This window comes from Sturnus vulgaris, chromosome Z (assembly GCF_052056855.1).
Source record: "Sturnus vulgaris isolate bStuVul1 chromosome Z, bStuVul1.hap1, whole genome shotgun sequence".
NCBI lineage: Eukaryota > Metazoa > Chordata > Aves > Passeriformes > Sturnidae > Sturnus > Sturnus vulgaris.
In genome coordinates, this window is record NC_142283.1 from 80533608 (window position 1) to 80549644 (window position 16037).

The 16037-nt window shown below is 49.7% G+C and overlaps 1 protein-coding gene across 2 annotated transcripts in view; it reads left to right on the forward strand.

Annotated features, from left to right (window-relative positions):
- The first annotated feature begins 208 nt into the window (after positions 1-208).
- The window catches only part of CTIF (cap binding complex dependent translation initiation factor), a 145911-nt gene continuing 130082 nt past the window's right edge, over positions 209-16037 (forward strand). For both annotated transcript variants that reach the window (XM_088157315.1, XM_014894883.2), the window contains exon 1: positions 209-246. The gene's annotated coding sequence lies outside the window, so the exon portion shown is untranslated. The remainder of the gene's footprint in view (positions 247-16037) is intronic.

Consider the following 16037-nt stretch of genomic DNA (forward strand, 5'->3'; position numbering starts at 1 on the left):
GCCGTGCGGCCCCCCCGCGGCGGGCAGGCCGCAGCCCCGGACTACATCTCCCGTCAGGGCCGGCGCGGGCCGCGGGCGGGGCCCGGCGCGTCACTGCCCGCCGCCCCGGCCCGTCCCTCTGCCGAGCCCGAGCCGGAGCCGGAGCGTCCTCCCGGGCGGCGCCCCCGGAGCCCCCCGCGCCCCCCGCGCCCCTCACCGCGCCCATGACCCCCTCAGCGGGGCACTGACCGCGCCCGGCCCCGCACGGTAAGCGCGGCCCGGGGGGGACGTGACACAGCACCGGCCGGGGGGGGGGGGAGAGAAGGGGGGCAGCGGGGGGAGCGCATCCCGGCTTTTGTTTCCTTTGGAAAGACGCGAACCCCGCTGGGCGGTGGGGGGGGGTCGTGCCGCCGATGGAGCCGGTTTCTGGGCAGGTCTCGGCGCTGGCGGTGTCGCGGCGGCCTCGCCCCGGGGGGATCCCCCCCGCTCGGTGACAGCCCGTGCGTGGCCGTGGGGCCCCCCCGGGATGCGGCGCTCCCCGCGGAGAGCTCCGCGGCTAGGCTGGGGGTGTGCTGCCGGCCGCTGGAAGCTTCCCGGTTCGGCTGGACAAGGGCAGGGCTGCCCCCCAGCCAGCCGCGCCCGCGGCGAGCCCCCCGTGGGCAGAAGCACGGGGACCGCAGGAGCCGCGGCCATCGCCGGCCCCGTGGCGGCAGAGCCGGCGGCGGAGCCCGCAGAGCGGCACCGAAGGCACAAAGCTGCCAGCCGAGCATCCCCGCGGGGACGCGGCCCCGTGCGGTGCCCACGGCCGGGTGATCCCGGCTGGGCTGCGGCCCCCGGGCTGGGTTCGGCTGTAGCGAGCGAGGGCTCGGCAGAGACCCGATTTTGTTGTCGTTTTGTGGCTGTCGTTTTCCTGCAGAGTCACTCTGGCTGCACGTGGTCTCGGGGGCCGTGGTGGGTGACAGTAGGGGACAACAGATGCTGTGGCAGCGGAGCAGCCGGCAGTCGTGGGATGTTTTTTTGCCGCAGCTGCCCCCAGCAATGCTGAACGCTGGGGACACAGTTGTTGGGTGTCACTTGCCTCCTCGTGCCTCAAAACTCCGTCCCTGGAGTTGTTTTTCCATAGCGTGAGACTAAGGTTCACCTCCGGGGCCCTTCCCTGGGTCACGCTGCTCTGGAAAGGGTGATGATATTCCCGCCAGTGAGATCCCACAGTGGATGAAGCAGCAATGCCGTTAGGTTGGAAAGGGGCAGGTGCTGTTTCCCAGTTCCCCAGAACCTGGGTGCTTCTCTCAAATGGGCCATTTCCACGTGCCCATGGGTGCCACGTTCATTCCTTCTCCAGTAATCCATGCTGCTCTTTCTTCACCACTCAGGCATGGGTATGGGATGAAGCTTAAAATCACAGCCTTGTTAACAGAAATTGAGGAGATGGGGGGAAGCAGATGATAGACTGAGCTTCCAGGTCGTTTCTTTCAATGCAAAGATGCCAAAATGAGACCAGATCATTTAATAGTCCCTTCTCTACAAAGCCTAGGAAGCCTTTTTGACAGTAGACCATCCTCTGAGCATCCAGATTCTGGCAGGGGTGTGCCACAAGGGATGGAGAAGGAAACCTCCCACTCTGCCTATGATTTATGTGACCCTGACAAGCAAATATTCGCACTTTGTCTCCAGTGAGTGGAAAAAGCCATTTTATTGTGTCCACCAACATAATTTTTCCCTGTGAGCATCATAAAGGCTTTGCTCTGCTGTTGCTGAACCCAAGGTCCAAGGGCAAAACCTTGTGCTGCATTTTATCTCCTCAAGCCTTGGGTAAGATTTGTAGGCTGTGGTTGCCCTGCATTGTGTTATCTTTGGCACAGATGAGCAGTGGCTGTTTTGGGAAGCTCAGGCTGTGCATTTTTTTAATCATTGATAAGAGCTCAGATTGCTTTTAAAGCAGAGGAGAAGCAGTTGGATGCTGCTGCAGGTGAAGGTGATGCAGGGAAGTGACTTGTCTCAGGTGAGCTGGGGGGTGAAGTCTAGCACCTAGCTGGATGGAAGACTGGAGAGACTGTTTGTGAGATGAACTGAACACCAGCTCTGCCTTTCTGATGCAGTTTGGGAGAGGACTGAGGTAACTGAGAGGCTTGGCTGGGTTTGGCACGTTTGTTCCCATAGCTGAGTCAGCCTGATCCACAGATGGGATGGGAATGGTCTATGGAGGGTTCCTGAGAGCCATGAAACAGGGAATACAAAGCCTGGAAACATATTTGATGGATGTTAGCCCTGGATCCAAACTGTAGAAGGGAAGATGGTGGGGTGCTGGGCTTTATCTCCACGAGTCTCTTCTTCAGCGCTTGATCTTGGATAATACTCTTTTTTTGCTCTCTGGAGTATCCTCACATTGGAGTGAACTGCGTGGTTGAGTTCACTCTGCATGATTTCCTGGTGAGGACAGATTTTGCTGTGTTGACTCTCCCTTTCTTTCTCATTTTGTGTCTCTCTCTCCTGTTTCTCCTTGCAGCCATCCTTGCTGCTGCTTGGTCTTCTCCCAGCAGGAAGGGTGTGAAATTGTGGTAGCTGTCACTGGTTGAGATTTTGCCCACAGGTCTCTGCAAAGCTGCAAGAAAACCCTCCCGGACCTAATTTAATTTTATGTTCTTGCTGCTCAGTTGAGTCTTTGGGGTCCTATGTATTTGTGAGGAGCAGTGAAAAAAAAATATAGCAAGACCTCTGTTTACTGTGGAAGCTGGGGGCAGCTTTTTCAGGAGCTGTTTGGGACGCATGTAACATTCTTCCTTTCTGTTTTGATGGAGTAATTAAATATCATTAATGATTTAACTGTTCTTCGGTTTGGCAGAAGTGTTCAGACATTTATGTTACACCATTGTTAAGTTTCAGAGTTGACAGTTTGCTGCTCTGTTTGGGGTAGCATCAAGTTGGGGAAAGGACAACAGAAGATTGGAGGCGTTGAGGCTTCTGGTTGAGTAATCTCCGTAAATGCCTCGGGATGTTGTTGTGAAACTCCTCGGAGAAGGGGCAGTTCTGCCACTTGAGGATAATTAGCAGATTACTGTGTCATCTGAAATGAAGGGCTACTGTAGCCAACCAATCATCTTCTGTTTGTTTGACACCCTGGCTATTTTATTTCTATTTATTTATATGTACTTTTTTTGCATCTCTCTCTCTCCCTCCCTCTCTCTCTCTCTCTGTATATATATATACATATATATATATATTCAGTTACAACATAGATGCCTTGCTGGTGATCCTAAGAGAAATGTGTTTCATGCTCAGTCCAGACTGAAATGGGAGTAACATTGGATGTTCTTAAAACTTTTGTATATTTAAGTTTCCCTGCTAAAATGAGAGGTTTTGTTTCTTTCACGTCTGCCTTGAGCTGTGCTATGGTCCCTCTTGGTTTGCTGGATTTTGCATTGTCATTGTCAGTCTTCTGAAATGTAGAGGTACCTCAACAATGGCCAAGAATGGAAGGTGGTGTCTCTATCATGGATGGATTGGAGAAAATTTATGAAGGAAAATTAATAGATTTGAGATTTTTCTGCTTTGACTTAGCTCTTGGAGAATCCTCTCAGGCAGTCTATGGGCCACTGAGATTCTGGGCACCCCACGTTGGCTGGGACTAGTCTTGTGCTCACTCCAGGAAGGCCACTGCTCCTGTCACCTGTCCTGCAGAGAAAACCCTCTCAGCCTCCCTGTCCCCCAGGTATGTAACAGTTGTGGTCCAGGACAAGAAGAAGTTGGTTTCTGTGGTGACAGAACCAAACTTCAGCCTCTGCTACTCTGCAGGACCAATCCTGCCACACCTGTTGGCCAAGAACCTGCTGCAGGTGTATTTCATAACATGCAGATGCTTATCGAGGGCGTCTCCTCCTGTGGCAGCTGGCTCAGCTTCATCTCCTTCCCCAGCATGGTTGCATCCTTGCAGGTGATGGAAAACATCTGCATTTCCACCTGGATGGGAAGGGATATAGGTGGGGCAACATGGATGTGGTGAGGCTGTCCCTGGGATGGAGAGCAGGGGTGGGTGGCTATGTGGTGTCCCCCATCCCCTGGTGTCACTGTCACCTGTCATGTCTGGGTGACCTGAGGATGCACAAGGCTGCTCACAAGCTTTTTATTTCTCACCAGTGGTTTGAATGGGTTTGTTGGGCTTGTGTGGCCAGGTTTTAGTAATGGGGGGCTACCAGGGTGGCTTCTGTGAGAAGCTGCCAGGAGCGTCCCCCATGTCCAGCAGAGCCAACGGCAGCCAGCTCCAGGACAGACCCTAAGCCCATCAGGAATGATTGTGATGTGTCTGGGGTAACAGATTTAAGAAGAAAATAAAATGGTTGCCTGTCCATTTTGCCAATGATTGGCAGTTTTAATTGTGGCCACAGAAGAGTGGGGTGAGAACACGTGAGAGGAGCAACTCTGCAGACACCAAGCTCAGACCTGGAGGAGGGGCAGGAGCTGCTCCAGGCACCAGAGCTGAGATTCCCCTGCAGCCTATGGAAGACACAGAGATGTGCCTGCAGCCTATGGATGAGCCCACACCAGAGCAGCAGGATGCCTGAGAGAGGCTATTATCCCGTGGGAGTCCCGTGCTGGAACAGCATGGCAGGGATATGCTGATGTGTGGAAGCAGAAGCCCAGGCTGGGGGAGGTGTCCTGGTCGGATTTGTGACCCCATGGGAGGGACCATGCTGGAGCAGCCTGTCCTTGAAGAACTGCACCCCGTGGAAGAGTGACCCACCCTGCAGAAGTTCATGGGGAATTGTTGCCCATGGAATGGACTCACACTGGGGAAGTTCATGTAAAACTGTCTCCTGTGGGAGGGAGCCCATGGAGCAGGGGAAGGACTCTGACTTTTCTCCTTGAGCAGTGGCGGGAACATCTTGTTCTGAACTCATCATAACTCTCCCATTTCCCTGCGTCACTGGGGGAGGAGGGAGGGTTGAGGGGAAGGTGTTTTTAAGATTTATTTTATTTCTCATTATCCTGCTCTGATTGTGTTGTTTAAACATTCAATTAATATTGCAAATTCAAGTCTGTTTTGCCCACGATGGTATTTGGTGAGGGATCTCTCACAGTCCTTAACTCATGACCGTTTTACTCTATTTTTTCTCCCCTGTCCAGATGTGGAGGGGAGGGAAAGAGCTGCTTTGGTGATTGCCTGGATTCCAGCCAGGGTCAGCCCACTGCAATTGGGCTAAAGAGAAATAAAAACCCCTAAAAACAACCAACTTCTACCTCTCTCTGGAGCAGGCTCAGCTCTCTGGGACTGATTTGTACAGGCTGTTCCACCCTGGAGAGGCTTCACCTCCACTGTAGCCTGCCCTGCTCCAGAGCAGAAGCTACAGGGAGACACACAGCTGCCACCAGCTTGCTTGCCCAGGCACCTGCAACAGAGAGCCAATAGCAGGGCTCATAATTAATTCTGAATGGTTTTGAATCTGTGAAATTCTGGAGGAGCTGTGCTGCTTAGCTGGCATTCACCAGGACCTTGGGAGAAGCTGGTGTTCACAACCAAGCTGTTTCCAGTGGTGTTGGGTTGCCGCTGGCTTGGGACACAAGTTGGTTTGGCATGGCAGGGGTGGCACAGGAGGGTGTCACACTGCAGCAGCCAAGGTCCCTGACATCAGCTGTGCCACGCCACATATTGGGGATCACACCCCATGCACCCCCAAATTAGTGTTGAGAGGGTCTGCTGCGAGGTCAAGCAGTGATAGGGCAAGAGGGAATGGCTTTCAGCTGAAAGATGGTAGATTTGGTTTGGATGTTAGGAGAAAATCCTTCCCTGTGAGAGTGAGGAGGCCCTGGCACAGGCTTCCCAGAGCAGCTGTGGCTGTCCCTGGATCCCTGGAAGTTTCCCAGGCCAGGCTGGACAGGGCTCAGAGCAACTTGGGACAGTGGAAGGTGTCCCTGCCCATGGCAGGGAGTGGAACAGATGGTCTTTGAGATTTCTTCCAACCCAAACCATTCTGGGATTCTGTGCTTCTGTGAAATAAGCATTGCAACCCTGAGTGTTTCACGTGATTTGGTTAAATCTCACAAGTCTGTCTGTGCTACCACAGGGCTTTTGAGCTGCAATAGAAATGCATTGCAGATGTTTCAGGGGTCTTGGCTGTCACCAGCATTGAGCACCTCTCTTGTGTAGCCAAAGCTTTGTGAGTGACATGGAGCTATTTTTGAATGGAGCAGCCTTGGGTCAGACTGAGGCTAGGGCAGCCTTGCAGACTGGACTCTTCTTTGTCTGAGCTGCTCCTTCTCACATGTGCTCCATGGGGATGTCATTCTGGGCCACCAGCTTTTGCAGGTGGCCTTGAAGGATGTCAGTGTCTGTGGAAACACTCCTTAGTGTTTGTTAGTCAGGGATCTTGCAGGAGTTAACCTGAAGTGAATTTTAAAGGATTTTTTTTTATCCTGCATAGAAGTGTGTCCTCCAGTCACTGGCAGGAGTGTGGTGTAGTCTAGGCCAGCCAGGCAGCCCAAAGCAGTAGTCTGCAAATCATGGAATCAGAATCATTAAGGTTGGAAAATACTTCTAAGAGCACCAAATCCAGTCATTAATCCAGTACCACCACCATGTTCACTAGTAAACCATGTCCTCAAGTGTCACATCCACATGCTTTTTGACCACTTCCAGAAATGGGGAGTCCACCACTACCTGGGCAGCTTGTGCCAGTGCCTGACAACTCTTTCAGTGGAGAACTTTTTCCCAATTCCTAATCTCAACTTCTCCTGGTGCAGCTTCAGCCTCTCATCATGTCACTTGTTACATGGAAGAAGAGTCTGAGCCCCACCTGGCTGTATCCTCCTGTCAGGGAACTGGGGAGAGTGAGAATGTCCCTTCTGAGCCTCCTTTTCTCCAGGCTAAAGTGCTGGTTTGCTTTTGGGTGCTGCATTTCCCTGTGTTACCCATCCAGGAGCAAATCCCCTGGGGCTGGAGGACTCCTGGGCGCCGTGTGCAACTGCAGGGAAGCCAGGGAGCATTTTAATAACATGTCATCAGAAATACCATGTTGTGTGTCTGGGCAAGAGAAGAAAAGGAAGCAGGAAGGGTTGTGGTTGTGCTGTGATTGTCAGCTGGAGGTTAATAACAATGTTTCACGTTTAAGAAGGTGTTTGCTTTGCACAGAGGAGAGAGGAGTGTATGCCTGAACCCACACGAATTGTATTCCCTTAAATCAGGGCATATCGTTGATCCAAGAAATGTCTTTTCCCAGCCAGACGATCACCTTGGAGGCGTCTTTGATTGTATTTTTCTTTGGCTCTGGAAGCTGGGAGGGTGATCGTGAAACTTGCAGCAGTAATTTCTGCAGCAGGAGGTTTTACAGGAGGATGTGAAGACTCGAGGTGGTGCTTTGGGAAGTGATTTCTCTATTTTCCTTGCCATCTTTGCGAGTGAATAGATGAACCAGGTGAAGTTTTCAGGGTCCTGGCTGTGGTGTCTGCAGAGGCCTCTAAAGGAAGAGGAGGCCACTTGTAGTGGATGAAGGGCTGTGCTGAGGCAGTGGATGGTGTTCTCTCCTGGCTTTCCCCCCTTCTTTTGAGATCAGCAGTTTCTCACACCCTGACAGCAGCTCTGCAATGAAACACACACTTCTGGAAAGCTCTTGTGGTGGATGCTGTGTTTTCTGTCTCTCCCTGCATCCCTGCTCTGTCCATCCCTATGCCAGCCAGGCACAGACAGATGAGTGTTTTTCCTGCTTTTGTAGGTGCTCAGAGCAGCATCAGTCATGGGCAGGACATCATAGCCTTGTGGAGTGCTTGGTTGTCAGCAGAGCTGCAGCATCTCTCCCTGCCAGGATGCTTTTAGTGCCAAGATTCACCTCAGGGCACTGGTCCTCCCCCTGCTCCTGCATTTTGGAGCATCTGCAGAGCACACATTGTTTTTCTCAAAATTGATTCTGAGAAAAAGCACTTGCTTCACTTTTTTTTTTTTTTTTTTGATATATTTTTGTCACATGGGGTGAAAGTTTCATTTATCAACTGCAGTCACTTTGAACATTCTCCTCTGTTTTTGTGCTTGATTTTTTTTTTCCCAGTGAACAGAAATAAGGTTTATGCACTCAGACTGACTGTCACTCGCTATTTCTCCAGAACCTTTTTTAACCCAGGGACTAATATCAGCCAAATTTGACAGAGAAGGGCACATCTTGGAGATAAGAACTTACAGGCTGTAAGAAGGAAAGTGGAAAAGTGAAATGTAAATTCCTTCTTGTCTGCAAGGAGAGGCTGCATTAGTCGTGAGCTTAAATAATATCTGTCTGGGTGCAAGCAGGTCAGTTAATTCTTAAGTAAATTACCTTAGTAATTCACTACAGTTTATATAAGGAAATAGCCCAAGTCATTTTGAACATGGGGAAGGAAGAGCTGGCTGTATGGATGCTACCAGAGAGGTTGTGTTGGGATGATGTTAGATAACTTTTAAAGGTCCCTCCCCACCCAAACCCCTGTTCTGTTCTGCTCTATTCTCTCCTCGGAACTTCCCTTCCCTTCTCCCAATACCCTTGTCCCCAGATTCTGTGCTTGTGCATGACCACTGAGCTTGCAGCAAAAAGCTGGTAGCTGATTTCTCTCCAGAGTCTTCTGCCTGTACTGTATCCTGCAGTTTAGGAAGGTTTTCCAGCCTTCATCTTAGCCTTGCCACCTGTCTGCTGGGCTGGATAATCAAGTGTTATACTATGACTGCTCCTGATAGTCATGTTCCATGTGTTACCACCTACAAGCTCAGAGTCCTTGCACGCTGAGGTGTGGGTAAATTCTGTCCCCAAAAGTTTGCTCAGACATTTCCCAGGCTCAGCTCAGTTTCCCATCAGGACTGAGGTTATGGCTGGCAGCATCACCTGGAGAAGATGAGGCAGCATTGCAGTGGCTTTTCAGCATCAGCCATGGTCCATGAACTTGCCTTGGAGCTGGAGCTAGTGTTAAAAGTGATTAGTGAGCCTCCAGTTCCCAGAGGAGCCAGGGGTGATGCTCTGCCCGTCTCTGCTCCTGCCTCTTGTTCCCATTACAGCTGCAGCAGGAGGCTGCCTTTTCTGTCCCTTTCCCTTCTGCTGTCACTATGTGCACTTTGATTTTATTTTTTAATTTTTTTCTACTTTTTTTTTTTTTTACACCGGGGATTCTTTTCCTTTTTTGTCAGAGGATGATTTTCCTTACGCTCTTCTCTATTTAGGGCTGTGGGGGAGGAAATGACTCAGCCTTTCCCCCCACTCTTGATTTGCACAGTCATCCCTTGCTGGCTTTGCCGAGTTTTTTCCTTGAGCACCTCCAGTTACTCTCACTTCATTCAGCAGGAACATTCCCGCCTCCTCGCCACACATTTGGGCAGGGAAGGGCACAGTGGGGAAGGATGAGCCCTCAGCAGGATCTTTCCCTGTGCCAGGAGGAGAAGGAAGCAGCGAGCAGGCTGTGCTGCCAGACCTGTGGCAGCTCCAGGTCTCCTGTCTGCTCCTTGCCCGTACAGACATCTGTGGAGGAAGGGCTGGCCAAATGGAATTTCGAGGGATGGCCTGGTCGTGCTGTAAAAAAATGATGGGATATGATGTCATGGGCTCTCCCAGGAGGGAAGACGGCTCGGGTTGTGCTGCTGGCACTGCTGGAGGATGCCCTGCTTGCCTGGGTGATGGTGGGAGAGGTGGATGTGGGTGATGGATGGATGGTGACACCAACTCCGTGCAGGACTGCTGCCAGCTTGCCTTTCATGGCAGGGCTGGAACGGCTGCTAAATACCAGGGAGGACACACTGCCTGCTCTGCTCTCCACAGGGCTTTCAGACACTGCAGCCCAGCAAGGAAGCCAATAAATCATCTGCCACTCTAAGTGATACCAGGCATTCAGTGTCCCATGTTCTGTGTAAAAAACAAGTGCATTAATTTTGAGTTAATTATTCTCCTACCCTGGAAGCCAGCATAGCTCTGCTTCTCTCTAAAGGGGAGAAAGATAGATGAAAAGAATATGAAACTCCCAAGCCCCTTAGTATCTTTCCTCTCTGCTCTCAAATCAGATACTCAAACCCTAAAAGCAATTTTGATTTGCTGAGGGAATTCCAAAGCGTGCCTGCTTTGCTTTATAACACAAGGAAGTTTGGCAGCCAAAATGAATATTTGCATGGTGATGAAGGGAGTGCTGGGAAGCACAAAGTTGGTCATCACCTAGAAATACTCCAGTAACCTCTCTTGGATTTAGAATTGCTTGCGTTCATGTTTTTTCTCTTCTTTTAAAAAATCCAGCCACATCATGAGCCTGTCCTCACACCTGTGCTCGGCTCAAGCTATATTAGCTGCCCTCTGAATAACTCTATTGATTAAAGCATTAGGAGGAACGTCAGCTTGGAAGCAATGGGTTTGATTAGCCAATTATTTTAACAAAAAAAGAGATGAACTTTAATTAAAAGTACAGAGGGAACTGTAGTCACTTTCTTAATGTGTTGGAAGGGAGGTCAGAGCACATAACCAAATGAGAGCATTGGTCAGGATGCTAATGAGGAAAGCTTGGAGGTCGAAGGTCAACGCTGTGCGTGACACCACCTGCATGACCTGGGAATATGGAAAATTACTTGTGTGTATTTGATGGGGACTCTGGTTTTTGGCTAGTGAACTGTGGTGAGTGTAGGAACTTCATGGTTGCATGAAGCACACAGAAAACAGCTGAGTCTGTAGGATGTGTGTGAAGGTTGGATTTAACTTGAATCACTCAGTCTGTGGAGTAATTACATCCCGAAGTACTTAATGAATTCAGCGAATCATACAATCCTGGAATGGTTTAGGTGGGAAGGACCTTAATATCATCCAGTTTGATCCCCTGCCATGTGCAGGGGAACCATGTGCAACCTTTCCAGGTTACTCCAAACCCTGCCCAACCTGGCCTTGGACACTGCCAGGGATGCAGGGGCAGCCACAGCTGCTCTGGGCACCCTGTGCCAGGGCCTGCCCACCCTCCCAGCCAGCAATTCCTTCCCAAGATCCCATCCAGCCCTGCCCTCTGGCACTGGAAGCCATTGCCTGTGTGCTGTCCCTGCCTGCCTTGTCCCCAGTCCCTCTGCAGCTCTCCTGGAGCCCCTTCAGGCCCTGGCAGGGGCTCTGAGCTCTCCCTGGAGCCTTCTCTTGTGCAGCTGAGCAGCCCCAGCTGTGCCAGGCTGGCTCCAGAGCAGAGGGGCTCCAGCCCTGCAGCATCTCCGTGGCCTCCTCTGGGCTGGCTCCAGCAGCTGCACGTCCTTGTGCTGTTGGAGCCCAGGGCTGGAGGCAGCTCTGCAGGTGGGCTCTCACCTGAGCACAGGGGCAGAGGTTGGATATTCCTCAGCTGGCAGGTGGGAAAAGCTTGCTGGTATCAACACAGCTGTGTGGACTGCAAGCAGGAGGCTTCACAAAACCATCCCATGCTGTTTGTTGTTGTTTGGGTTGTTATGAGGATCTGTTGTGGGTTGTAGAGGCAGGTGGGAGTATTGATACGGTGTTCAGAAAGAAGCAGCTTAGAAAAAAATGTGGAGGCTACAGTGAGGGAGTGTCTGCCTCCTCTGTTAAGAAAAGCAAATGTCTTTAGGAAGGTGGTGGTTTGATTCAAATCAGGGCCAGGAGGGAGACTGAAAAGCCCAAAGTAGGTGACTGGTTTCTGTGTTCTGGGCTGGAGGCTGGGCCCTAGTAATAGATGGCCAAATCTGAGACAGGCCAATGATGGCACAGGTGGGGAAGAAGAGCCAAGAACAGGTCAGGGCAGTGAGCACACCCTCCTCTTTGGTCTGCCCTTCCTGTTTGCTTGATCTGGGGTCAAACATCTGGATGTGATCTCAGTCCAGCCTGCACTCTGGGCCTGCAGCTGTTTCTCTTTTAAATCCTTGAGCCCTGAGGCTGCCAGCATGGGCAGAGCTGATGGCAAACCATCCAGGAAGCAGGAGATGAGTAATAAAAAGCTTCTGTCTCCCTTTGTACAAGGAAAAGTATGTGCATACCCTGTTCAGCACTCGCTGCATGGGACCATCCTCTGCCTCCCACAGCAGGCAGCTTTGCTCAATGGGATTGTCATGTACTTGAATTTCATGTCAGCCTATTTCCTCTCCTAAAGGTCAGCCCGACCCCTTGCTGTGTTAATAAGTTTCTTTTGGTTTTGATTAAGCTTGAAGTGCATCTTTCTTGCTTTGTCCTGGAAGTCTGGGCTCAGGGAAGGTCTCCCTAGGTAAGATCCTGGAGTTATTCTGGATGGAAGTAAGATCCTCCGGTCCAGCCCTCTGCTCAGTGTAGAGCCAGCTTCTACATCAAACCTTCCCGAGGTCTCCTCCAGCTGAATCCTGCTGCAGTTTCCAAGCTGCAGACCCAGATCTCACACTCAAGTTACGTGTTGGCTGCAGAACCAAAGGAATCAAAGCAAAGGAATTTTCCAGTATCCCATCCGAGTTTCCTAAGCTTCACCTGCTGATTCCCAGACCTGGAGCTGAGCAGCTGCAGCTGTTTGCTGCTGGAGAAGGCTTTTTGCTCCTGGTGTTTCCCGTGCCCCTGGAGTTGTGCTGCTGGGTTTTTCTGCTGGAGGATGTCACCACTCCTTGGCCGAGCAGCAGCGCGTGTGTGCCTGTGTGTGCTGGGGAGGCTTATCGCCAACTGACCTAATTATTGTAATCTTACTCTTCCCTAGATAGTGCAGGTTTCCTTGGCTCTCATAAGGCTTCACGGGTTTTTCCAAGCTGTTCTTTGATTTATTGTCCATCTCTTAATAATATTCTTCTTTTGCTCAGGCTAGGTGAAGCCTGCAAACAAGGGTTGTAGCCAGGGAGAGTGTAATACTTGTGAATTGCCTTTCCTGCTCCAATGGCCGTCCTGCTGGGCTTGGTGGTCCCAGCCTGCCAGACTTTCCAGGTATCCTCCCTGCAGGGATTTCTTTGCAGCCGTGCTCTTCATCGCAGCGCCCTCCTCTTCCCGTGCCCTGATTGTACACGTGCATCCTCTTACTGTGGAAATCCTCTGGCTGCCAAAGTAAACAGGTGAAAACTGTGCATGCCACTTTCTGCCCAGCTATTGGATGCAGAGTTGTTGCCTGACCCTTTTTTTCTTTAGTTGCCCATCCCATTCTGTTTGTTACCTATCCCATTTTTTTGTTGCCTATCGCATTTTTTTCTTTTCTAATCCTTCTTTTATGTTGTCTATCCCATTTTATGTCCCTTATCCCCCATGTAATTTGTTTTTTTTCTTCTTGATCGCTTTTTTTGTTGTTTTTTTTTGTGCCTATAATGATTTTTTTATTCCCTATCCCATTTTTTCTTCCTTTGGCCCTTCCTGCTGTTGTTTCTCCCTTCTCTACCTGCCCTTTTCCTGTTTACAACATGTTTATTTGGCTACAGGTATAGGCCAGGTGCCTTTGAGAGGAGCCAAGTTCTTTTTTCTTTCCAGCAAGACAGAGATTTGCAGCATATTAACAGGGTTTAACATGTACTTCAACATTAAAAAAAAAAGTGTAGGACAGAAATAAAAAACTAAATCCCGCCCAACAGCAAAACATTGCAACCTGGGATGGATTTCCTCCATTCATACACTTAATTTTATTCTTGCAAGGTGTAGCTGGGATTTTGGAGCTAAGAGCTCCACGGGCTGGCAGAGAATAACCCACGTAACACGGTGCCTTCCTTGCAGGAGCAGGGCTTACTGCTAAGCTTCCCGGTTAAACCACCTGATGGGATCAACAGAGGTTAGCAGCACCGCAGGGGCTTGGTGGCAGAGGGCTTGGAAAACAACAAGTCAGCAGCACTGCCCTGGAAACCTGTTTTGTTTGGGTTTTTTATTTCATCCCCTCTCCCCACACGAGATCCGGTTGTACCTGAAAGGGAGGTTGGGAAAGGATGGAGCAGGGCATCACGCGAGGCTTTATCTGCATCGGGGTTTCTGCAGCCCTGGGTGTTATTTTGTGCAGTGCCTGATAGTCTCTGGAGAGTGAATATTTTCTCCTGCAGCAGAGCAGCCCGTGGAGGAGCTGGGAACAAGCCAAAGCAGAGGCATTGCCGGGAGGTTAAAGCCTGAAAAGGCTGGACTTGTGCCTGGTGTTCCACCTTGCCAGCAGAATTAGGGCTGTGCCAGTGCCCCTTCTTTTTGGGGGAGTGTGGGTTCCCATTTTCCTTATTTCCCTCTTCTTTAGGAGAAAAAAAAAAAAAAAAAAAAGGCGTGTGTGAACTTTCCTGAGATTTCCTGACTTTCTAACTTTCAAGTGAATTACAGTAGCACTTTAAATTTCATCTTTTTTCCTGCAGCACTGCTACATCCTTTGGTTTGGCACTCCAAGTACTCAGATCCTCAGTGAATACTCTTCAACACCAGGCCATAAAACAGAGAGTTAATGCTAACTCAATTTTTTCCTTAATTAGCCATTTAGAAAAACCATAGTGCTAAGGATAGTTGTGGGGGATAAGAGTGTCTTTAGCTGGGTTCAATGAGCATAGATATTTTTACTATGTTGAAACAGGAAACAAAATAATGTCAAGTCTCATTTCAATTCAAAATTAAATCTGACTTAAATTATTTTACACTGTAAGGGAGAGTTGTGGAAATTCAGTGTACATCACCACAAAATAAAAGAAAAAATGCCTTGTTTAAAAATACAAAACTCTAAAAAAAGTGAAACAATTTTTTCAGTGTTTTCTTCCCAGTGGTTTGGCTGCAGTGACTTGACCAAAACTATTTAAAATTCATTAAGCCAAATCAGGGCTGCTGGCAAACAAGTAATTTTAAAAATTATTACTGTTTTTATGTGATAGGTTCAGACTTTTGTTTCTTCGAGGGTGAATTCTGTTCCTCTGGTGACTGTGACAGAGGAGAAACGTGACCCTTGTCCCACACTGGTGGAGCAGACGTATGTGGCTTGAGTGCCAGGTGTCAGCTCTGGTTCCTGATCCTGGAAGGCCTTTGGATGTCCTGCATATGTGGGAATGCTCACCAGCAGCAGGGTATTCCCATGGATTAGGGTCCTCAGGAAGCACTGGCACAAAGTTTCCCAGAGAAACTGAATCCCTGGCAGTGTCCAAGGCCCGGCTGGACAGGGCTTGGAGCAACCTGGGATAGTGGAAGGTGTCCCTGCCCATGGCAGGGGGTGGAACTGGATGGCTTTGAAAGGCCCATCCAACCCAAACCATTCCATGGTTCTATGAAAGCTCTTAAAGGAGTGGGGAAAACCTGCCCCAAGCCCCAGAGCTGTGTGTTTATCTTGGCATTCTTTGCATCTTCCTCCGAAGCCTCCAAGTCCTGCACTACTTCAGCACTAGGAATGAGGTTTATTTTCTTTATCATTCATACGGTATAATTTATTGCAGAAGTGCCTTTTCCAGTCCCGTGTTAAATTCTACTGCTGAATTGTTGGGTCATAGAGACCTCTCAGATGGACACCCCTGCCCTGTGCTGGCACCCAAGGGCTGGGAATGGTGGGGCTCAACCATTCAAGACCCTTATATGTGAGACACCATCTGGGTATATCACTAAGCAGTCTCTTGATTACTCAAATTCCCCCTTACCTCTTTTCTTTCCTTTTTTTTTTTATTTTTTTTTTCTACAAAGCACTATAGTTTGGACTCTCTATTTAATCTCTGAAGTCAAAGGTACATGAATAGCAGGTGTCCTGCTGTGATGTTTCAGCTGAAGCTGCTGATGCTGCTCCCCTGTGCTGCACCTGCAGCCCTCCCCCCATGATCCCATTGCACTGCTGGATCCTTTGGGTGGGTACCCCAAGTTTTCCTCAGATCTTGTGAATTGTCCTCAACAAATAATTGTTGCTAACTCTAGCCTTTTTTCTTAATTAGCCTGTAGAGAAATTGTGCCAAGGATAGTTGTGGGGGATAAGAGTATATTTAGGTGGGTTCAATGAAAATATTTTGTTGAAACAGGAAACAATGTCAAGTCCCATTTCAATCCCAAATGAAATGTCTTAAATTATTTTGCACTGTAATGGAGAGCTGTGGAAATTTAGTGTACCATGAAAGAAAAGAACAGAGTTTGTGTTTTACAGGAGAGGGAAGTGAGGCAGGATGGAGGAGCTGGTGAAACCACAGTTGCACATATAGTGCATGGCACATTTGGGTCTGTGGTGGATACAACAGCTGG